Source organism: Pelodiscus sinensis, chromosome 2 (assembly GCF_052426305.1).
Source record: "Pelodiscus sinensis isolate ZL-2025 chromosome 2, ASM5242630v1, whole genome shotgun sequence".
NCBI lineage: Eukaryota > Metazoa > Chordata > Testudines > Trionychidae > Pelodiscus > Pelodiscus sinensis.
In genome coordinates this window covers 90654636-90679884 of record NC_143053.1, presented here as the reverse complement: position 1 = coordinate 90679884, position 25249 = coordinate 90654636, and positions in this window count along the sequence as shown.

Sequence of the window (25249 nt, the reverse complement as noted above, 5' to 3'; positions counted from 1 at the left end):
TCTCTCCCACAGGATAGAAGACAACCTAGAGTTATTTGAATTCTGGAAGGGGAGACTCATGCCTGAAAAAAGAGTTTCTCCCTATGTCTCGTTAGAATGACGGGCTAGAAAGATCCATTCCTTTATAGAACAATTGTTAAAACTGAGCTGCTAAAATTTTAGTGCTCTGCTTAGAGTGAGATGATGGTCTTGTGAAGACACTGAATTGAGGGCACAGATCTGATTTGATTACACATTAGGTCACAGATTTTCTGTGGGGAGTTGGACAAATCATTTAATCTTTCTGTGCCCCATCTGTAAAATGGCATTAATATTTCCTTTTTCCCATCCACTATCTTTCTTACCTACATAGTTTATAAACTTATAAGGTCAGAGAATATTTCTCACAGTGTCCAGCATACCAAAGTACCAAGCATAAGAGAGGGAGGAGAGGGAATTGGAGCTGCAGCAAAGGGAAGGGAGTTATGAAGAGTGGGGATGAATAGGAACAGACGGTCGGGAAGGCAACAAAGGTAAGGGCTCAGGATAGAAACACATGGCTCTTTAAGTGCACCCCAATCTTCTTACACCCCATTCACTGTGTAGCCCCAGTGTTACCAGTGCACCCCAATCTTCTTATACTCCATTCACTCTGTAGTCCCAGTTCTGTCAATGCACCCAACCCTCCTGAATTTTCTAAAGTCTTTGAGGGGGAAAATAGATGTGTGATTGTTGAGAAAGGAGGGGTAATTAGAGAGTGTAAGAATGGGGAAATAGGGGAAGAGCGGCTTGGGAAGGCAGCAAAAGGATGGTGATTTTGAGAAACTATATAGTCAATTGCTAGATCACAATTTGGTTTGTTATGAAATATATTCAAGAGATCAAATAACCAATGTCAATAAGGTATATTGGCATCAGATCAAAGCAGATTACCGAGTTTAAAAATGCAAACAAAACTTAACATACTAGAAAGATTGAATATTAATTAACAAATTCTCGCCCTGGCTGACTATACAAGCAGGCTGCCTATTCTTAAGAGGAGGTTGCCACATATTTTATCAAGACAATAATGATCTGCATATTATGAGTTTTCAAGTGATATTTCACAAGGCATGCTCTAGCCTAGGTCCAGAATTTTTCCCAGTTCAGTACTTATTCCTCATGTGTTTCTGGGAGTCTTGTTGTGTGGAGGATTAAGAACCACAGATGAGTAACTCCCTACCTTAGACAGCTTTAGCATATGGTGGGAACCCTTTGTTTCAAAACTTGGTTCCCAGACCAATTTGTGGAAAAATACTGACATCTCAAGATAGTGTTCAGACACATGTGGTCTGGTCACATGCCATTGTAGTGTTATAGCAACCATTACTTACATATTGGTCAAAACCTTTACAGGAAGGTTGAGCTATTCCACTGTACATTGTCTTTGCTGTTGGGCCATCAGCCCTGTCTGGCATCTTCATTGTTGTACCTGAAAGGCTAGCTGTGGGAGTAAGCTCATTTGAAATACAGATCTCTAGTCAATATTCATAGCTTCAGACACAAAAAATAATACATACATACAAGAAGGATAATTCAATTCAGAATTTTTTGCAATGACACATCATATGACCTATCTTATCCAAAATGCATCATCATTATACCACAATCATATCATTGTAATATCCCCATGAAGAGTAATAGGTGCAGTGTCACAGGGTAAATGGTGATGAATGAGAGAAAAATGGAAGGTGAGTGTTGAAGAGGTCTTCAGAAGTGGCAGGAAGAACAGTGGAGAATAAGATCAGTGTAACGTGTCAGCCACAAATCCCCACATTCTCTGTGTGTGCCCAGATATGGCAATTTGTCCCCATCTACAGGGGTTGGGTTTCCCCAAATCTACCCCACAATTTGAGACCCCCCTTCCCTGCCACATGTGAACTAGGATCTGGAGAAGTCCTATCTTTTTAGGTGAGGAACTAAAAACATGTGTAGTCCATGCACATCAGGGGCTCTGCATAGTCAGGGGACAGAAACACCTGGAGCTGCAACACAGGGTTGTGAGTTCAATCCTTGCAGAGGTCATTTAGGGATTTGGGACAAAAATTGGTCAGGGATGGTACTTGGTCCTGCTGTGAAGGCAGGGGACTGGACTCAATGACCTTTCAAGGTCCCTTCCAGTTCTAAGAGATAGGCAATCTCCATTTGATATATATATTTAATCTGGGTTGGCTCTCCAATTTGCAATCTGTTTATAAATTTCATTTGCAATTGAGCCAACTGATCACAAATTCTTACGGTGTGAAATTTTTTTCCCCCAGTAGGCTGCTGTTTGGCCTTCATAACCACTATCCTCCTTGACATTGTCCATCACCTGAAACACTCCATCTTTTTCAGATGTTGTGAACTTCCCAGAAGGGCAAGTGTAAATTCTGTAATAACTTGTAGCTTATTCACTAGTAGATTTGAAAGGGCACAATGCAGTCAGAGCTAAAGCTGGATTATCATCTGTATGACCACAAATGTCCTAGAAGTGGGAACAGAGGAAATATTCTGGCAATTAATTCTTGGATTGTGAAACACAGTTGAAATATCTCCTTTGCATTATAATTAGCCTTGGGAAAGAGGGATGGAATCATCAGTACAGCCACATCGCTTACTCTGGTAGCTCTGGGAAATTTGCCTTCCAGTGCCGAGGAATCTATTATCCAGCATTAAGTTAAATTCAGTCTCAATAGAGGTCACTGATTGCAAACTGCTTCAGAGACTTTAGGCACTCAGATAAGTTAATAATCATGGTATAAATACATAAATAGATTTGACTATTGAGTTACTTTGTAAGTTGTCTATAAAAAATAATAGTGTTCAGACGCTCTCAGTTAACAAATTGTATGGGCTTTACATAAAGCCTAAGAAGAGATTTTATGTAAAATTAACACTCACTAAAATATATTTGATTAAGAAATATGTAAAAACATGACGTGTTTATTCTCTCATTTCAATAGGGCACAGCATTTGTAACAAGTGGATTTTAGGGCTAGTTCAAAATTTTCAAATAAAATAAAATTTCAACCAAAAGGACAAAAGAAATTATGAATTTTTGCAAAAGTTTTTCAATTCCCCAATTGCTCTCAAACTGCATGGCTAGATATAACTTGAGAAGCTTATGAAAATATTTAATATCTAGTTGACATTAAGCAATGTGCAAAAATATCCTAATTATCTAACATTCTTTAATTAAAGATTTATTAAAATCTAATTAATGTACCCACACTCATGCTTAGGACATAGTCTGAACTCAATGCCATTCAAATCCCATTACTGCTAATGGGCTAAAACCAAACAAGTAGAGAATATAAAAGATTTTAAATTTACATTTAATAAGACATTACTCATGTGTTAAATACAACATTATTATTATAAACATATTCAGTGCAGATTAACCACTATTATTACAATGAGTGTTTCAATAATCAGTTAATATTTATTTTGCTTAGAGCACTGAATGTCTAATTATTTAACAATTATAATTTTATAATGTCTCAATAAATCTACAGCAATAGAAGGTCTATCTAGAAACAGTAATTTAAAATATTAGGAAATATTGTTTTATTTAGGTCCACAGCACTACTTTAAATAAAGAACAGGCTTTTGAGGCAGAGAGCAATTAAATTTAGACAAAGCAGGACACATAGGACACACCAGAAGATCAGAGCTAAGTGAAATCGCAAAGCATTATAGATAATTTCTTTTTAATCTATAACAAAATACAGGACTATGTAGCACTTTAAAGACTAACAAGATGGTTTATTAGAGGATGAGCTTTTGTGGGCCAGACCCACCTCCTCAGATCAAATAGTGGAAGAAAATAGTCACAACCATATATACCAAAGGATACAATTAAAAAAACCAGACTAACACGGCTACATTTCTATCACTATTTGTAATCTATAATCTTCATGGAAGGAATATATCCCTTTTTAGTGTTGGATTTTAATGAAGAGAAGGTGGTCAGCTAGTGCACAAAAAGAGGATACTTCAGTCATAAGAAAGAAAGAAAGAAAGAAAGAAAGAAAGAAAGAAAGAAAGAAAGAAAGAAAGAAAGAAAGAAAGAAAGAAAGAAAGAAAGAAAGAAAGAAAGAAAGAAAGAAAGAAAGAAAGAAAGAAAGAAAGAAAGAAAGAAAGTAAGTAAGTCCTGGCTTGCATCTTCTCATATAGGCCAGAGTTACAGAAAATGCAGGCATTGTGCGCCTTCCCTGACCACCCAACGTTGATGTTTGTGAGCCGGCCTTGGTGGTCTATGAAGTCTGCAGGACCATAGAAAAGTACCCCTTGTGGTTAATGTAGTAAGATGCCCGGTGTTTGGAGGCCCGGATGGGGATGTGGGTGAATCAATGCCCCACACACACTGCTGGGGAAGCCCATATAAGCCAAGCCAGCAATGATGGGGTCCACATTGCCCAGGAGGATGAGCCGGCTCAGCTGGATGGTTTAGATGGCCCTCAACACCTGTAGAAGGAGACAAACAGAGAATCACATGGTTGCCAGGGCCCTTGGGGAGTCCCCAAGTCAACCCTCGCCGCCATCCCCATATGCACCAGGACCAACCCTCTACTTATCCCATTCCCAATTAGGTCTTTGTGAAGGCAGCACTGAAAACCCTTCCAGGGAGAGAGCCTCCCCCACTCCCTGCTTCCCTAGGGAACCCCATTCATCTGAAGCAGTTGGCTGTGCCCATAAAAGCTCATGGTACACCTACATGTTTTGCTAGTCTCTAAGGCGCTGCAAGACTTTGTTGTTTTTTAAGTTTTCCCATTCCAGCAGCTCACCACCCACTGGGAAAATAGCACATAACCCCATTGCCAAACTGGTTCTCAATGGAGTGGTAGCTGACCAGCTTCCACAGAGAGATGGCGACCCATTTTTGGAGGGGGATGGCAGGTCACATGTGGGTGTCCCATTGTGTCAGTGCAGGGACGAGCCACTCACAGAGCTCCATGAAGGTGTCATTCCTCATGAGAAAATTCTGGAGCCACTGCTGGTCGTCCTAACACTCCATGACAGTCCAGTCCCATCAATCAGAACTGGTGTCCAGTTGCCAGAAGGGGCTGTACAAGGAAGGGTGGAAGGGGTCGTTCTGCATGAGCAGTGCATGGAGAGAGGAGAGGGAGGGGGCGCCCTGCAATGAGCTGGGGGACCTGTTCCTGCAAAGCCATGAGGGAAGCCTGAAGAAACTACAGCAGGAGGTGCAGCATGGGGTCTAAGAGCTGTTAACTGCTTGGTGGCAGGTCCGGCTCCATGGCAGAAGTGCTGAGGTGTCCACAAGGGCAACCAGAGCAGGCAGTGAGAGGGCTTTGCTGTCCCTCAAGGAGGTAGGCAAAGGAGTGGAGCCTGAGACACAGCTGTACAGGGGGAATCCCTTTAAGCTCGAGCCTCAGAGTAACTGCTGTCCTGATGCCCTGCCTGAAATGCTTCTGGGTGGCCTGAAATGTGATTCAGCATCCAATGAGTGTGGATGCTCTATTTCAAAATAGCTCAGCACTATTTTGATGGGAATTTGCTGTATAGACGCACTATTTCAAAATATGGTATTTTCATAGTTTCTATTCCAAAATAGCTTGTTCCGGAACAAGGGTGCAGCATAGACATGCCCTATGTTATTCAGGAGGAGAGTAACCTGATATGGCTGAACATTGGTTCATTCAATAAACAACTCCAGTAGTTCAGTAGTTGCTGTGATCAGAGGTTAATAAATTAACTAATCAAAATCAATTATATGTATTTCCTGACTTTCCATCCTCTGCTAAGCCTGTCAGACATTTGATTAGAAAACATCAAAAAGCTAAGCATACCTCTGCAGATATTGACAGGCTCAAACCATGGCTGACTGGAACTGGTATGTATGGGATAGGGTATTTTGGAGGATGCTTAACATGGAGAATGATCCAAAGTCGGCTGAAGCCAATGGGAGTCTTTCCATGGACTTCAGTTGGCTGTGAATCAGGCCTATGCTGCTCTTTGGTGGATTCTCAGCCTCCTTTGTAATTAGTTGCAAGATTCGTATTCAAAACAAATTAGATCAAAGCTCTAGGCTTAACTTTGAAACTCCTTAGTGTTGCTTATTACTGAACCAATATTAAAGTTTTTTAAATATATTTTAATTAAATGACAGAAATAAGGCTTTGAAATACATATTCATGAAAGTTATTTTCTGTTTTCTTGTAAGACGCATATGATGTGATTTACCTATTTTGGGTTGAAAAATAACCTTTAAAGCTTTACAATTATTCAGTATTCCCTTTTACATGTGTGTGTGTGTGTGTGTGTGTACACGCGCACACAATTCTATGCAGTTTCCCAAGGGAAGCTTAATTTTAAAAAATACCCTTGTTTACAATCCTTATTTACAATACAGAGATCTCAGATCCTGCTATTTGAATATTATTTCATCTTCATAATATTCATTTTGTGATTATTCATAATAAGTATATTGAGATTGTTTGGTTCTCTTTAATAGAGACTGTTATCATGTATTGCAGCAATGCCGTCACTGCTTTCTTTCATGACACTGTCTTCCTCTTTGAAGTGCCCAGAACTTCATAGAGCTCTTCATACAATTAACCATAAAACTCATCCTTTCTCAGATTTTTGACTGGATTCGCAACTGTTGCTCTAGGCAGTATACAACACAGCTGAAAGCTAAATTGAAAAGTAAGGGCCCAGGTTATAATGTGTGTGTAATGTGAATTAAAAAAATGAGTGCTTGTACAGAGCTGCTTCAAGAGTGAGTGCAGAGGAAGGGGGAGATTGAGGAAAGGACAAGTTGTGTATAAGACTCCAACAGAACAATACAATAAAACATCTTCATTAAACAATGATCAAAGACTTGTACATATACACCACTTTTCTTCTGTTTAAAAAAAAAACAGGAAATGGTAGGGGGGAAGAGGGTATGTCTACACCACAGCGTTATTTCAAAATATCTCATTTTGAAATAACGCGTCTACACACAAAATGCATTTGGAAATAGTTTTTTGCTATTTCGAAATAGCGCATCCACGCTGATTGGACGCTGAATTGCATTTAAGGCCAGCCAGAACTGGTTCAGGCAGGGCATCAGGACAGAAGTTACCTTGTGGCCAGGGCGGCCAGCAGGGCACCCTGCAAAGGGCTGGAGGCCTCCTATTTCGAAATAAGCGTCTACACATCGCTTATTTTGAAACAGCAATTTCGAAATTGGCGCTATTCCTCGTGGAATGAGGTTTATCAATTTCAAAATAAGCCTGCCACTATTTCAAATTAATTTCAAAATAGCAGGTGGCTTGTGTAGACTCTAGGAAGGTAATTTCAAAATAATGGCTGTTATTTCGAAATAACTTTGCTGTGTAGACATACCCTGAGAGAAAAAGCAGATCCATGTGATCATATTACACCACTAGATGGCCACAACCTGGGATATGGGCCAGAACTGTTACCTGTTAAAAGGGGGCATACCCTGGACTAACTGGGACTTGATCCAAACCTATTGAAGTCACTGAGACCCCTTTCACTGATGTCAGTGGGTGTTTGATCACACCCTTGGAGAATATGTTCCATAAGCTGCTTGATCTGGTCAGAATGAATGTACGTCTAACAACATGCAGGGATCATCCTGTGCCCTGAGGGTTCAACAAGTAGTCACACAGCTTGTGGGCACAAAGAATTAAAAGGGCAAATCTACCACCATCGTCCATGTTACCTGATAAAGCCAAGGTGTCTGACAGAGTTGAGCACCATTGGTGCCCTGGGCACTACACCTATGGAGCAATGCATGTTGCAGAGGTGGGATCTAATGCAGGCCTGTGGGTTTCCCTGCAAATGTTCAAAGCTACAGGACTGGGAATGGAACGTATTTTGAGGAGCAGTTGCTATCAGTGGAGTCCATTACGAAATGTATTACTAGCAGGACAAAGCTAGTATCACGGAGCCTATGAGAAACAATCTTACAGCATCTTGAGTAAACGATTGCCTTTGGAATACAAAGAGTTTACTTTTAACAAACCTTTCCACTGTTTTTTACGCTGCTTCAGAGCTTTGTATTGACGTTTCAGCTGTTACTGAAACTCCCTCTGCTTCTCCCTCTCTCCCCGACCGATTTTGAAAGCTTGCATCCTGCATTCATATTAAACCCTCTAAAGAAATCCAAATTAATTGAATAGGTTCATTTTATGAACCCAGCTACAGTTCTTGCAGTCGGCTATTTGTTGTCTTGCTTAGCAGCATTGGATTCATCAAGCAAGTGTGAGGTTTACAGGACCATTTGGCCAATTATGAAGCTATGTACATTTTGTGACTCTGTAATGCTCATTTCATAATTAAAGTGTCAGCCCATTCAATCATAAATACTAATATCTGAGAATGGGCAAATAACACCTTTTTGTCCAATGGTAAGAGATGGACTCACAACTTACCTGCTCATAAAAAGTGGGGTTCAGTACACTTTTCATATAGTAGGTAAGTCTCCTATTTGTATACAACACTCTAACTTATTTTTATAATTTAAATGTTTACAAATGGAACTCTAGGTAGACATGGTAATTTACACTGCAGGGGGAAAAATATGGTCCCTGTGCCAATGTGAGGCCCTGACCCTGAAATTATCAGGAACATCTCTGTGCCCAGACACAACCACACTGGCTTCAGTGGCAACAATTTCCAAAGAGGCCTAAGTGAAAATTTTAGCCACTGAGACTCATAGGACCTGCTGAACCCATCTGCATCCAGTTGCATTAGATATGATTTACTGTGACTCAGGATGAGATGTTTTCAGGCAAGGAGAATATTACCAGGTCATGAAGTTTGTTGTGGAGGTGTGCATTGTGTGATTCCTCTTTTTACTGTAGTACATTTTTGCTTCCCTTTTTGTGTAGGAGGAGCTAATAACAGCCTCTAGACTGAAATGCATAACACCTTCCATTATTAAAGATTTTTTTTCTTTCACCTGTGTTTTGCAGACCTTTGGAATTTGGCAGAGAGAACACCCCCTTGCTTTTCATCAGAGCTGTCTGTTCCATAGGTAGGGCTTGGGCAATTGCCCAAGCCCCGTGCTTTGGGAAACCCTGTGCTTCAGGGCCCTCTGGAGTGGGGGTGGGAGCAGGGCTAGCAGGAGCCTTGTACTGGCATCAGAAGTCAGATCAGTGCCCCTCCTGGCCCCTCTGGGCTGGTCATTTACTTATTTTTCTCACCTGCAGCCCTTCCTCTGCTTCAGACTAGTTCTACCAACTTCTGGATCTGGCTACCACAGGACCCTAGTGCTCCCCATTATACCATGTATTAGTGCTTCTCCAGCAGCCTGTGCAGATCAGGCTAATCCTGACTGACCTTCCAGCTTCCACCTACGAGAGACAGACAGACCCTTCCATTTTCTGGTGGCAAGATCCTCTACCAGCACAGCCCTCCTCCAAGCACAGGTGAATGTCAGCCAGTCTCTGTGACCCAGCCTGTCTCTGTCACCCCCTAATGCCCCACCCTGCCCCCTTTCACTGCCCTTTCTCAGCTCTCTCAGTCCTGGGAGGGGTCCTTTCCATGAGGAGAATCAGCCCTTATTACCTCCCCACCCCTCTGCTTCACGCTCCTTATTTTTTTTCCAGCTCTCCATCAGCAGGCTCCAGCCTTGGGAGTTCCCCTCCCTGCAATACCAACATGTAGGATCCCACACTTCCACCACCTCCACCAGGACTGGTAAGTTACAAAAACACAGCAGAGAGTTTCCACTGATGACCACCACTTTCTGAGCTTTAAAACTCAACCTTTCCAAGTGTTCTGAAATCTGAATGGTTACTCTTAGTTGCTTGGAAATCTGCTTCCCAGGAATGCAGAGTTGCTAGTGATCCAAATTTGGGGTCATTTGACAGAGGGATCCTTCAATACCTGTTACCTTCTGTAGTGTCAGAGAATACAGTACTAAAAGTCTGGATAATTCAGAGCCAAACCTCATTGTCTTCATTGAGACAGATGGTGTGAACTCACCCCACAGTCAGTTAACATAACTAAGGATAAGTCAATCACAACCTCATTAGACAAAAGGAGTTTTTAAATAGATGCCTGCTGGCAGGTGCTACAATTTGTGAGTTATGGGTGTTGGCAATTTGATTTTGATGAGAATGTAATCAATCTTGGGGGGAGGGGTGAATTAGATATATGAATGCTTCCTGGGCAGGGAGTAGTATTGGGCAGGGATGGGAGACTACATTGGAAGGGGATGTACTATGTACTGCAGTTCCCTCAAGGGTCAGGGGAGTGGGGAATTGGAGAGTTTAGAGGACAGGAATTAATTGCATTGGCAAAGAGGAGCACTGCTAGTTCCTAATTACAGGGGATAGGAAAGTCTGCCAGTTGATGGAGGTGGATCAGAGCCCACTTGCCTGTTTAAAAAATGTTACAGGGGGTCCCATACAGGTGATTTGCCCCAGGCCCTGTATCTTCCTAGGGAAGCCCTGCTTTTCTTTATCCCAAAGCATAGCAGACAGCTTTTGCTGAGCTATAAACATGAACATTTTCTCTTTTCTTGTATATGTTTGCCAGGAAATTTTTGACAATGCCAAAATAGTAATCAAACACACTAATGTTCTAAGGCCAGGGTCATATCACCACCAAAGAAGCAGCAGCAGCAGCAGCCTCTGTGCTGAGAACTCCTTGGACATGCCAGAGAAGCTGCAGCAGTAGGAGTGGGAGGCTAGAGCTGCCCCACCTCACAAAGGCTGGGAAAGGGAAGCAATGAAGTAAGTCAGGTCAGTCTCCTCCTAATATGTGACTTAGCAGCCCCTCTCCTCCAGGTGGGGTGAGGTCAACACTGGGGCAAGAGTTCCTCAATTTCTTGGGGATAGAAAAGAGAGCTGCTGTTTGATATGAAAGTTCTGGTCTGGGTGTTGACTGCAGTGTGTTATAAGAAGCTGTTCTGTGTAAATCTGCCTTTCAGAATGAATTGTCAATAATCTGTCTTGCAAAACTTTAATGGTCTGCTCTGTGCCGACTTTCCCCTTTTTATGCTAAGTTGTCCCACCTTATATTTGGCTGTAATCTATAAAATATTTTAGAGATTTGTGTGTCTGTCTATGAGTCCATTTGTGCATTCTAGTAGATGGTAAGAGCTAGGACTATTAAATTTGGTAGGCAACTTCCTCTTTTCCTAACTTAAAGCAAGGTCAAGGGTTGGTTGTGCCAGGAAAACAGGAAGTGATGGGAATGGGACTGTTTTCCAGAACATGGAAGGAGAGGGGGCAGAGACAGGTGGAATGCAATACTCACAGTCACCACTGGAGGCAGCAAATGCAGGGGACAGCTATATTGCAGATTGACCAATGGGGGCATCCTCACCACCAAAGGCATGGCCATCTGGGGACAGGGCTCACCATCTTGCCTGCCACCAGCCCAGGCAAGTGCCCCATTTCACCAATATCCTAATTCCCCTCCCCCAGCCATCAGCCCCAGCACCAGACTGGGGGGGGCTATAGCCCCCATCCCACCAGGCTGCCCAGTGCAGCTGTAAGCAATCGGACTGTGTGGCCCACCCCTTCTCCCCAACCTGGGCTGGATCTAGAGAGCACCTGCACAAGGTCTGTGCCACCACCCTTCCTCCCCCAGTCCCTCTACCTCTAGCTCCAGGCCAAGCCTTACCCCCTCCAGTCCCACCCCTCCCTGACCCTGGCCCGGATCCCCCCTCTGGGCTTACATACATTTTCACAAAAAGTATGAAGGATAGCCAAACCCAGAAAGCAAAATCTTACTTGTGGGGGCACACATTTGGGCTGTGTGAAACTAAAGTTTATGTCCCTTCCCTGCCATATTCAGAGCAGGGAATTAAATCTAGGTCTTCCATATGAGTGCCCTAATCTCTAGGCTATTGACTGTTCTGAGGGAGGCCTCCCTTTCTCTCTTCCACTCCTTTTCCCCCACATATTGAACCAGAGATATTCCCGGTTAAAATTGATACAGTTCCATGAAAATTTTCAGTTCTGATAAATTTTCCAGTGGAAAAAATGTGTGTCTGAAAATTTCTCAGCATGCTCTAATTACCTGTCTGTCTACTAAATGTCCTTCCAGATATTTATCAAATGACACACAAAAACTGTATGTGTTACACTATATTTGTGGGTAACCATGAAAGGGCTAAACATAACAGCAGACTGGAACATGGTAAGCATCAGTAAAGATTTTGCCAGCTACTAACTAAGAAGGCATGCTGCGACCAAGGGTAATAAAATAATCATAGACAAAGAAAAACAGGTTGTTGAAGAAAAGCGCATACAAATCCTGAATAAAATTAAGGAAGCTTTCCATTCCTACATGCCAAGAAGCTAATTAGAAAAGAAATTGAAGGCCAACAATGGAATTGCTATGAACAGATAATAAATGTGACTTCATAGAGAAGATTATCATCAAGTTTTCTAAACTGTATTATAGCTGAGGGAGCAACCTTGATTGCACAATGTTTCTAGCAATAGGGGGTGTCCATTTTGAAGCTTTTTTCCTTTCTGGAAAACTCCACTAAAATTTAATAATGATGAAATTAAGAATCATAGAGAAATTCTAGGGAATTATTCAGATTCTATAGAATGATAGACACATTTCCTTGGTGTAGGCTGTATGAAAAATGTTGTTATAGGTCTCTAATAAACGCTATCAGAATTCCTAGAAGGTTTCAAGAAGGTGGCCCAATTCTTCTGATGACCCAGTGCTGTAAATATTTAGAATCCGAGGGTTAAAAGAGTCTGTAAGCTCATCTAGTCTAATCTCCTACCAAGATGTAGGATTGGATATGTTTAAACTAAGACAGATGACTATTCAGCCTCTTCTGAAGACCTCCAATGAAGGAGCTTCCACAGCCTCACTAGAAGATCTGTTCAATTGTGCTACTGTTCTTACAGTTAGGACGTTTTCTTGAGATTTAGTCTAACTTTGCTTAAGCGTCCATGCCAATCTAGACACGCTTTTGCGCAAAAAAGCCCCAATTGCCATTTTCACGATCGGGGCTTTTTTGCAGAAAACAAATCTGAGCTGTCTACACTGGCCCTTTTGCACAAAAGTTTTGCGCAAAAGGGACTTTTGCCCGAACGGGAGCAGCATAGTATTTCCGCAAGAAGCACTAATTTCTTACAATAGGAAGTCAGTGCTTTTGTGGAAATTCAGGTGGCCAGTGTAGGCAGCTGGCATGTTTTTCAAGAAAAGCGGCAGATTTTCTGGAAAAACTGGCCAGTCTAGACACAGCTGCTATGTTTCTGTTAATGCAACCTAAAATTGCATTTTTAAAAAAATTTTGCAACAGTATCACTCTGCTGACTCCTGCTGAGGTTGTGATTCACAACTCCCAGATCCTTGTCTGCAGTGCTGCTGCAAAGCCAGTTATCCCCCATTGTGCATTTGGGTTTTTTCCCTGTATTTAGCACCATACACTTGTCTTTGTTGAATTGCATTGTTATCTATAATTCATTTCTCCTATTTATCAAGCTCCCTCTGAATTTTAGCTCTAGCCTTCAAAGTGTTGGCAACTCTTCCCTTCCCTCAGCTTTGTGTCATCTGCAAATTTTAAGTATGCTCTCTATTCCTATATCCAGGTTAATAATGATGTTAAACAGCACCAGACCCGGAACAAATCCCCGTGGAACCCCATTTGAGACCCTCTTCCAATCTGACCATATTCCATTAATAGTTACTCTTTGTTTGCAGTTGTTTAACCAATAATGTATCCAGTTTATGATAGTTCTGCCAAGCCTGCATTTCTCCATCTTACTTCACAGTACGTGGAACTGTGTCAAAAGCTTCGTTGAAGCCCAGGTATAATGCACCCACCATATTCACCCTACACACCAAACTGATTACCTGTCAGAGAAGGAACTCAGGCTGATTCGGCATGATTTGTTCTTAGTAAGTCCATGCTGCCTGCTAGTGAATATTCCTCATTCTCCATGAATTTGCAACTTGAAAATTGGCTTCACAGGTATCAAAGACAGGCTCCTCATTTCAATCTTTTTTAAAAATGGGCACCATGTTAGCCCTTCTCCGGTCTTCTGGGACCTCTCGTATCATCCATAAGTTTGCAAATAATATTGCCAGTGTGGCTCCAAGATTTCTTCACTAATTCCTTCAGTACCCTGGGCTGTGTCCAGACTCAAGGGTTTTTTCGAAAAAACTTCACCTGCATCTAGACTACAGCTGCGTTCTTTCGAAATTAAATCGAAAGAACGCGGCTTTTCTTTCGACGGCGGTAAACCTCATTGCACGGGGAAGAACGCCTTTTTCGACGGAGATCCATTGAAAATAAGTGTGTGTGGACGCGGGGAGGCCTTTTTTTCGAAAATAATTGCCTCCAGGAAGAAGCCCTGGTGGACAATCTGGGGCATGCCTTGCATGTCTCTGGTTCCTGTCTGCAGCCATTTTTTAAAGGGACAGGCACCCTCACAGCCACTTGTGGCAGCAAAGCAGCCAGAGCACACGGCTACTTAGGTGCAGCATGTCCCAGCCCCAAGTCCCTCCTGGCCCTTCTAGAGAGCCTTCTGGGGACCCAACCAGGGACTCCAAACGCCGGGCACCGGCATGGTCTGGGCCAGAGCTCAAGACCCTTCTCAAGCTCTGGGCAGAGGAAGAGGCCTTACAAGCCCTACAAACCAGGCGGCGAAATGCGGACATTTTTTCCCGCATGGCAGAGGCCCTGGCCAAGAGAGGACACTACTCCCACACCCAGGACCAGGTGCGCTCCAAAGTTAAGGAGCTGCACCAAGGGTATGTGAAGGCCAGGGAGGAGAGCTCCCGTTCTGGGGCAGCCCCCCACTCCTGCCCCTATTATTCTGAGCTGGACCACATCCTGGGTGGTGGTGAAGCATGCACACCACTGCGTCTCATCCAATCAGGCTTGGGGGACCCTGGGAAGGACACGCCAGAGCAGGACCCAGAGCAGTCTGGAGACGGAGACATGGTGCCGGAGGAGGAGGACAGTGAGGAGACGGGGACCCTCACTCTGGAGCCAGTCACCCAGACCCCAGAGGCCTCCCAGGTGTCATCTGATGCCGTAGATGAAGCAACAAGTGAGTCCAGAGAGGTTGTGTAACACACGGGGGGGCGGGAGGTGGGTGCACAGTGCGTGATGCACAAGGGAAACCTGTAATGCTCAGGCTGATGCCCAGGTCACACATGGTGTTACCTTCAGAATGTCTGATTCCCCTGTCTCAAGGAGAGGGCATGCCCTTTTGGACAGCTGTTGCACACATGACTGATTGTGATAGAAATGTAGCCGTGTTAGTCTGATCTGAGGAAGTGGGTCTGGCCCACGAAAGCTCATCCCCTAATACACCATCCTGTTAGTATTTTAAGTGCTACAGAGTCCAGTTTTTTAGGACTGATTGTGTCTTCCTCTTTTCCTCCACAGCTGGACTAGCCGTGCAAGAGGGCCGCAGCACCCCAGCTCCACCTCCATCTCAGGGACATGGGAGCCGCAGACACAGGCGTGTCTATGCAGATATCCTGAGGCAGCATGTGGCGGCCGTGCAGGACCTCAACACCATCCTGCGAGAGAGGGCGGAGGCAGAGGCTCGGTGGCATGATTGGCTGATGGAGGAGCTTGTCCAGCAGTGCACATCCCTGTGTGCCACTCTCAGGGAGGTCTGCGGCTTGCCTGCACCTGTGCCTGGTCCTGCTCCTCCAGCACCCCATGATCCCGCCCCACCAAACCCCCCTTCCACAGCACCATCCCTTTCCCCCCTTGTACCTCCCTCTCCCCCAGCCCTCCCAGCCCCCGAGCCCCTCTCTCCGCCAGCCCTCCTCTCCCCCAGGCCTCCCAGTCCCAAGAGCACCTACCCTCTGTTGTCCAGCCAACGGACAGTCGCCCCACCCGATCCCGTGGCCATGGTGGACCCCGAATACGAGGCCCAAGCAGGAGACTGCAAGCAGGCAAGCACCATGCAACTTGATCCCCTTCCCCCCTCCAGGTTTCAAGTCCCCTTCCCCCCTCCAGGTTTCAAGTCCCCTTCCCCCCTCCAGGTTTCAAGCACCCCCATCACCCCAGTTAAATAACAAGGATTGTGTTAAAGAAAATGTTTATTGTACATAGTTTGTCATGAAAGTATATTTTATACATCAAAAATCAACAAAAGCTTTTTTATGTTTGCAACGTTATACACTTTTTCAGTGACTGATATTTATAACAATAAAAGAACTTATTCTTTTGAGACAAACCCTGGTGTTTATTATTTCTACAAGCAGGGTCAGGAGATGGGTTGAGGAGGGAAGCTTTTATTGGGCCAGGGCCCGGTCCCCAGGCAGAAGCCCCTCAGTAGAGTCAGTGGCCTCCAATTGAGAATCGCTCCCGTAGGGCCTCCGGTATGCAAACAGCAGACCAGTGATCCTGGTGGATGGCAGCTGGGCAAAGTGCCTCTCCTGACAATCAACACCTGTACCCCACCCTGGTAGGAAGGCCTCCCCTTTCCTCTCCACCAGGTTATGGAGAACGCAACATGCGGCCACCACCTCAGGGATGTTGCACTTCCCAATGTCTAGCCGTGTGAGCAAGCACCGGAATCTCCCTTTTAAACGTCCGAATGCACATTCCATCTGGTTGCGAGCCCGGTTAAGGTGAGCATTAAACTGCTCCTTGCTCGCATCCAGGTGACCGGTGTAGGGCTTCACCAGCCACGGCATTAGGGGTAGGTGGCATCAGCCACTATGCACACCGGCATGTGCACATCCCCAATCGCAAAGTCGTGATGCGGGAAAAATGTTCCTGCCTGACGCCTCCGGTAGAGGTACGAGTTCCTGAAGATGCGGGCATCATGTTCCCGCCCTGACCACCCAACACAAATGTCAGAAAACTGGCCACGATGGTCAACCAGGGCCTGGAGGACCATAGAAAAGTAGCCCTTTCTGTTAATGAATTGGGCTGCTCGATGGGGTGGTGCACGGATTGGAATGTGTGTCCCATCGAGTGCCCCTCCACAATTCGGGAAGCCAAGGGCAGCAAAGCCGACCATGACGCTGTCCAGATCTGCTAGACAGACGAGCCTGTTCAGCAGCTCAGAATTGATGGCCCTCACCACCTGCAGAAAGAGACAGACAACAAAATTTTAGAAGGGGTGCCTTATCTCTTAGGAGGAGAACCCAACACCCACCTTCCCTCTCAAACACCCCGAGAATCCCCTCCTCCGAACCCCCCCCCCAGCAGTTCAGGGTGAGTGGAGGAGTTCCCTCCCACTCACACTCCACTTTGCCCTTCCTGACAGTCTCCCTTCCTCCCTCCCCAAACTGTGACTGTCCCCAGACATTGACTTACCTCCATCAGGATGTATCCAACAGTAGACCTGCCCACTCCAAATTGGTGTCCCACGGAGCGGTAGCTGTCGGGGGTGGCCAGCTTCCAGAGGGCAATAGCGACCCTCTTTTCCAGGGGGATAGCAGGCCGCAGGTGGGTGTCTTGCCGTTGCAGAGCAGGGGCGAGCCAGGTACACAGCTCCTGGAAAGTGGTCTTTCGCATCCGGAAGTTGCGTAGCCACTCTTGGTCATCCCAGAGCTCCATAACGAGCCGGTCCCACCAGTCAGAGCTGGTGTCAAGCCTCCAAACATGCCTGTCCACAAAGAAGTTTGGAGGTAAGGGCAGTGGGGCTACATGACGGACGATCCCTTCGTACCTCTGGTCTGGGTCCAGATGGGGAAGTAGTCTCATGACTGTGTCATGCAGATGCAGCGACACTTGCAGTATGATGGCGTGGGGCCATCGCCTGCCCAGGGGCAGCTCTGGCTCCATGCCAAAAAAACGGGTCTAAAACAGAAAAACCTCCAAACAAAAAATCTGCTGGGGTGTCCCATGAAGCTGAGCACTCCAAACAAGCACTGCAATACCTTGCTTACCTCCTAGAGGGACAGGGCTTTGGAGACGGTCCCCAGCAGACCAGGGGCACCAGGAGCAGCTTTTCTCGCCCCGGAGTTCCAGGTGGCTGACCGCTGCCTGTGAGCTCCGGGGCAAGAAAGCCCCGTTCGTAAGTGCGGATCCGACATAAGTCGGATCCGCATAAGTCGGGGACTGCCTGTACTCCTTTTCTTCCTAACTGATCTTTCCATGGGATCTTACCTAATATTTCTATAAATTGGTTGAAATTGGCCTTTCTGAAGTCCAGTGTCCTTGTTTTGCTGTTCCCATGTCCTCCTCTCCTTGAGGTCTTGAATTCTGTCAGATTGTGATCACTTCTTCTATCTATCTGTAAGATTGCTACTATTCTTTGCCCTTTAAATCCTTACTATTCTTTGCTATGTCTACACTACAAGTTTTTTGTGCAAAAACGGCTGGTTTTGCACGAGGAATAACTCGTTTTTGCGCTACAGCTCTTGCGCAAAAAGGCATTTGTGGATGCTCCATAGGGGTTTCTTGAACAAAAAGAGCCCATCAGACCTTTCTTGCGCAAGAGCTTCCATGTAGTGTGGATGCTGTCTTGAGCAAAAGCACATTGCTTTTGCAATGCACTTTTGAGGTATGGACGCGCTTTTGCGCAAGAAGTTTTTACAGAAGATCTCTTCCGCAAAAAGTTTCTTGCACAAAAACCCTGCAGTGTAGACAAAGCCTCAGAGATTTTCAATAGTTCTGTCTCTCACTTTCTCTTGGACCTTGGAGCAAGTGTATATATTTTTGATGTACAATCCAATTCCACCTCCTTTCCTCCCTATCTAGCCTTCCAAAACAAGCTATATCCCTAAGTGCTGGTACTCAATTGATATTAGAAAAAATTGGTGGGTGAACTCCTAATATTAAGTCATAATTTTCTTCATAGACCATGACTTCTATTTCATCTTGCTTGTTCCCCACACTCGTCACATTTGTAATACAGGCATTGAAGATGTCCCACCTAACGTTCCTGGATTATTTTTTGCTGATTCATTGTGAATGATGAGCTCATTAATTCCAACCTGGATGCAAATGATGTGGGAATGACTCACTGGACAAGGAAGTAGGATCTGGGACAGAGAGGTCCAACACAGCAAGCCATTAAATCACCCAATGGGAGGATGTTTAGTTTGCCTTACACTGTGGTTAATTAAGCCAAACACCAAGAATGAGGTGAGTTTGTTCATGCCTTGAGTGTAATCTGTAGCTAGAGCGCCGTGGGAATGTCCCTGTTAACAACGAGTTATTTGGGTGAATAAATGACAGTTGAATGTTTCTGTGGCTACCTGAACCAAATGAATCTTCTGAAACCTAGAATGTTTACCATAACTTAATAAATCCAAACTCCCTACCCCCTGGCAGCAAGTCCTTCTTGGCATATAAAAACTGTGGCTTCAATTTACCTATGTTTTAGACCCTAGAGCTGTGTCTAGACTGGCAAGTTTTTTCCGGAAAATCAGCAGCTTTTCCGGAAAAACTTGCCAGCTATCTACACTGGCCACTTGAATTTCCGGAAAAGCACTGATGATCTCATGTAAAATCATCAGTGCTTTTCCGGAAAAACTATGCTGCTCCCATTCAGGAAAAAGTCTTTTTCCGAAAGACTTTTGCCCAAAAGGGCCAGTGTAGACAGCATAGTACTGTTTTCCACAAAAAAGCCCCAATTGAGAAAATGGCGATCGGGGCTTTTTTGCGGAAAACCGCGTCTAGATTGGCCACAGATGCTTTGCTTTTGTGGAAAAGCATCCTGCCAATCTAGACGTGCTTTTCCAAAAATGCTTTTAACGGAAAACTTTTCCGTTAAAAGCATTTTCGGAAATTCATGCCAGTCTAGACGTAGCCTAGGAGTAAATTTTCCAAACTCACTGATTTCTGGTGCCCAACTTGAGACCTTTTTAAAGGGGCCTGATTTTCAGAGGACGCCTAACTTTGACTCAGCTACTATCATGCTGAATTAATTAACATTGTTTGTAATAGAGCTGGAAGAGGTCTTACCAGAAATTGTAAACCATTTTTCTTCTCCTTTAGTAGAGGTTAAACAGTGAAGGGACAGAGCTTTAGCCTTTTCAACAATAAATGCATGAAATTGAAAGACATTTTTTTTCGCTACCGCCCTTGTTGCTGGAGGCTGAGCAATGCCAATGTCTGTTTAAGATACAGTGAGCTCTCATGCTTCACACCATGTGAACCTTCAGAATGCTGTGTTGAAATAAATGAGTGCCTCTACTGCTGTCTTTCTCTTATTCTACTGTACACTGCACATGCCGACAGAAAATTTAAAAAATGAGTTATCTTTCCTACCATCTGATATCACAGCAGCACCTACCATGCTCTTTAACACTAGGCATCTGTTGGTGTTTTCATTGTAAATCCATATTTTCAAGAAGATAGAGCCTGGCATAAAATGTTGTGTTTCATTCCAACTTTTTGTAATGAATTATATTAGTAAGAAAAGGAAAAGAGCTGGTTCTGTCCCCCTTTCAGTCTCCTAGTTGATAAATCAGAAAAACTCATTAAAAAATAATGGAAATGACAATACAAATACAAGTTTTTAATCCAGAATGTTTTTGCTCCCAAAGGGTATCTGAAAGTGACATTCTTACAGTGCATTTACCTTTATTAAATGTTGCCATGGCAGTTATCTTAATTCCATCTTCCATAATCCTTAAATCTGAAAAAAGAAAATAAAAAATGAGGCATTTACTGAACCTCACACCCGACTATATCTTGAGCTTCAACATCTACTCAATACATTAGCATTGCCTCTCTGCACCACCTTCCATGTGCACAAAATTACAGACAGTTGGAGAACTAGGTTTTATACAGACTGTAGGATATACTATAAGGCTACGTCTACACTGGCCCCTTCTTCGGAAGGGGCATGCTAATTTTGAACTTGGGAATAGGGAAATCCGCGGGGGATTTAAATATCCCCCGCGGGATTTAAATAAACATGGCCGCCGCTTTTTTTCCGGCTTGGGGAAAAGCTGGAAAAAAGTGTCTAGACTGGCACGATCCTCCGGAATAAAGCCCTTTTCCGGAGGATCTCTTATTCCTACTTCGAAGACTTACAGTAATGAAGGGCCCAAAGAAGGGTTTGAGTAGAGATTCACTTTTTCTTTTTTCATAATATATCTAAAATTGGTGTTCTCTCTCACTCTATCAGTGAGAGAGAACACCAATTTTAGATATATTAAAAAACTTAAAGTGAAATTTGTATCAACCCTGTATGTGTGGGGTAAGAGAGAAGGAAAAAGTCAAAGATGGCCCCCCGCGGTAGGAAGGAATGGCCTTGTCATCAGGAACAGAAAATGGGGAATGTGGATACGTTTGTACAATGGAAGATCAGGAACTTAGTTCTGCCCAATTAGTTACTCATGGCCCATTCAGGAGGGATGAGAGAGAGAAGGGGGCTCAGAAGAGGGAATTGTCTGGAGAAAGGTTGGGAGGAGAACAGATTGGGAGTTTTCCCTCAGAATAATTTTCAATATAATACTTTTTTTTTTTCACAAAGCTTCTATGGGAAAATTTCTATGGTGTCAAAATTCTGATTTTTTTTCTGTTCCAAAATTTGAAATGATGGTTCCCCCAAAGACAGAGCTCCTTGTGCAAGCAGCCACACTGGTTATCCTGAAAGTGACTGCTTTAATGAAATTCTTCTAAATCATGTTTTTCATTATTCATCCTGATTTGGGGCAGTTTTTTTACCCCAAATGTTAAATTTTTCTCAGGAAGAGATAAGTACTGTTCAACCACCTGTGGTCAGGAGTGGTGAGAGAGATCACAAGTCATTACCAAATATTTGGTACTGTAGTAGAAACCTGATTAATCTTTTTTTGCTGTGCACCCTTCTTTGCTGAATATTTCTTGAGAATTAAGCTTGGGAAGGTTTTGTTTGTTTGTTTGTTTGTTTGTTTGTTTGTTTGTTTGTTTGTTTGTTTGTTTGTTTGAATACTCTGCATTGGTCTAAACCTGTTTCCATGAAAGTCAATGAAAATTTTAGTGTCTTCAATAATTGTAAAATTAGGAAAAAGCTTTTAAAAAAACGTATCCACACTAACTAAAAAATGTGTTGCTGCAACTGCAGAACCATCTGGCTTCTCCAGTAGCTTCCAATTGTATTCTGTCATACTGCATGGAATTGACAGATTCTGATGTCAACAATTTTGACCATGAATAACTTATTTATTTGAGAAATGAAGTTGTCAGGCTGAGGCACATTTGTGTGTGTGTGTGAACCAGTGTGTAGAAAGGAGTATCTTAAACATTTTTTAACAAAATGTTTGGAATTATGAAGTAGGGGAAAGTTTAAATTTTTTTCAAAGATGCAAAAAATATATTTTTGAGGCCTTTAAGTCTGAAATGGCTTGTAAACACTCTTGGAAAAGTTACTATCTGTCAGCAAAATGTTCAAGTCCATTACAGGAGTGCTGAGACAGCTGATGTTAAAAATTGGTCATGTAAATTGGTCTTGCCATTTTCACTGCAAAGTCACTTCCAAGTGACTCCTCAAATACGTCTAGATCTCTGAACAAGTTTACAAATCAGTTCCTTCCAGCAAATCAACACTGTAATAGTTAATTCATGCTTCCACAGCTGTTTCATTAGCATTCCAAAGGAACTTACAATCTCCTTGAAATTTCCTTCAGCACAGTTCAAGCATAATTGAATGTTAAGAGATTCAAAATTTAATTTTTGTATTTCTTAACCAAATATATTTAAACGTGCCCTATTCAAGAGCCTCTCAAAGGATTAAATGCGGGACAAGGTTGACATTTTACAGCCCAACGTTTCTGAGGCTATGTTTAGACTGCGGGTTTCTTTTGAAAGAACCTTTTTTGGAAGAGATCTTCTAAAAAAACTTCTTCTGAAAGAGAGTGTCCACACACAAAGCGCATCGAAAAAGCGATCTGTTTTTTTGAAAGATAGCATCCACACTGAATGGACACTATCTTGCCTGTAAACTGTGATTACTATGGACAAAGTGGTCACCAGGGCACATATGCTTTTTCTTCTTTCCTCTTCTTTCGAAAGAACTCACTCTTCCTCGTCCACACATGCCTGTTTTCTGAAAGAACTCTTTTGGAAAAAATCTTCTTTCTCATAGAAAGATGATTACCATGGCTGGAAAAAACCCTCCGGCCTTTCAATTTACTTTCAGAAGATGTGATTGCAGTGTGGATGTAACTCAGGTTTTGTCAGAAAAACAGCCGTTTTTCCTACAAAACACTGTAGTGTAGACATATACACATAAAAGGTTAGATCTTGTTTTTTTCCAAAACAGTAAAGCCAGCAATGTTTCTAAGACTTATAACGCCAACATTATGTTGTTCTAATTCATTTGGAATTTTGTAAGGGAAAAGTGTTCTTGTGGAGCAAGGCAAAGATCTAATCAAATTTCAGATCAGGAATTTTTCAAGAAATATAGAAGGAGTAAAATTGTTCTCATTCACAGTCAGAATCTTTCACTCTCAATTTGATGCAGTCTGGCAACTTATGGTGAAAGATTCAAGTAGTAATCTAATATTTTCCCCAGAATAATCAAGGACAAGACTAACAATAATAATGTAGTACCTAGCTCTTATGTTGTGCTTTTCCTCAGTGAATATCAATGTGCTTTACAAATGAAGGGGCATCATTATTCCCATTTTACAGATGGAGACGCTGATGTTACTTCCCTCTATCACCCAGCATAATAGTGGTAGAGGTAGGACTGGGACGTATATCTCCTGAATCCCAGTCCAGTGCAATATCTACCAGGTTGCACTGCCCCTCAATGTTATACCCCTGATTAGATGTACAGTAAAACCTGTTATCCAGCATGCTTGGGGATTAGGGCGTTCCAGTTATCTAAAAATTCCGGTTATCTGAGGGTCCCATCAACCTAGGAAAAACCAACGGACAATAATAGTAAAACTCAAGTTTTTAATATTGGTAGTTTTGTAGTGTGAGGCAGTTGGTCTCACATTTCTATTTTGAGTTAAAGATGATTAGTACTTCTTAAATAAAAAATTGTTAAGCCAATCATGGTAAACCAAGCCAGGCCTGTGCGCCTGAAGATTTAACAGTATGTGGCTGGGGGCAAAGTCGGTTAACAAAGTTTTCTGGTTAACAGAGTGCCAGATAACAAAGGTTTCATTGTACTAGGGATAGCCAAACAATCAAATACTATTTATCTAAATATATTCATTGTAGTTATAGACAAATACTGTAACTTTGTTCAGTGAATAAAAACGATGATTTCATGAACAAGGTGAGATTGGTACACTCTCTATATGCACATTTATACCAGTCCCAGGACAACTGCTTCCTCCATCCCCCACCCCTTCCGACCCAATAGGCCTGTGGTTTGGTGTGAGCAGTACACAATTAAAAGACAACTAAGTAGCCCCCACCTAAGACAAATGGGGTATGCAAATTTGCCCAGGAATTTGGACTATGTTGGCAGACGTCTCTACTGAATATTGTGTGTGTGTTTCCCAGAAATATCCTAAGAAGGGACAAAAGAGATGCACAGATAAAATAAGCTTGGGTCTGCAATCAAGGAAAATGTCTCTTGTTGTTTTCGTTCTTCCTGTGTTCAGGGAAACAGGACTTTGTACATGCCTTGTAAATAAATGAGACTGTGTCAAAGGTATCAGACTCTAACCATTTCTTCTCCCAATTCGAAACACTTGCAAAATTCTGAATTTTTGGCTTAGCCATTCGGGTCAAAGGAGGTAATATATATTCACAGATGAGAACCAATGTATTTGACTTTCATACTAAACATGGGAAAATAAAACTGCTCATATCTTATGAGAGACTTGCTCTCTAAATATCCAATTATAATATGTTTACAATACAGTATTATATCTTGTACTTGCATCTGATTTAAAATACTTTATGTGCAATGACTTTCCCTAAATGCAATTAATTTCATGCTTTTTTCTTAACTAATTTGCTTTCTCCTGTTTACTAACTGAATAATTGTCAGAGTGTAATTAACACAGATGTCGCATATGCAATACTTTTCAGGTTCAGGTTCAGGTTAAATTTATTCTACTGCATATGGAAGTGTCTAATTAGATTGCCATCTAAAACGATAAAACAGTTTGCGTTTTTAAACGAGTATGGTGTTTTAAAGACTTGTATCTTATTTAATAGTACAATCATTCTTATTAGTTGTCAGGTTTTAAAATAAGGATCTCTTATTGTGCACATCAGTTTTGGACCAAGGTTATATAGGGGGAAAGCTACATATATTCAAGAAGAGATCCCTGCCAAAACCCCAGGCTCCAAGGGGCTCTGCTTGTCATGGATAGTCCTTATTGTACAACAAACAAATCAAAACGCTGGAACTAAATGCTCCCAAATGTGAGGGGAGTGTTGAAATCAACATACAAACTTTTT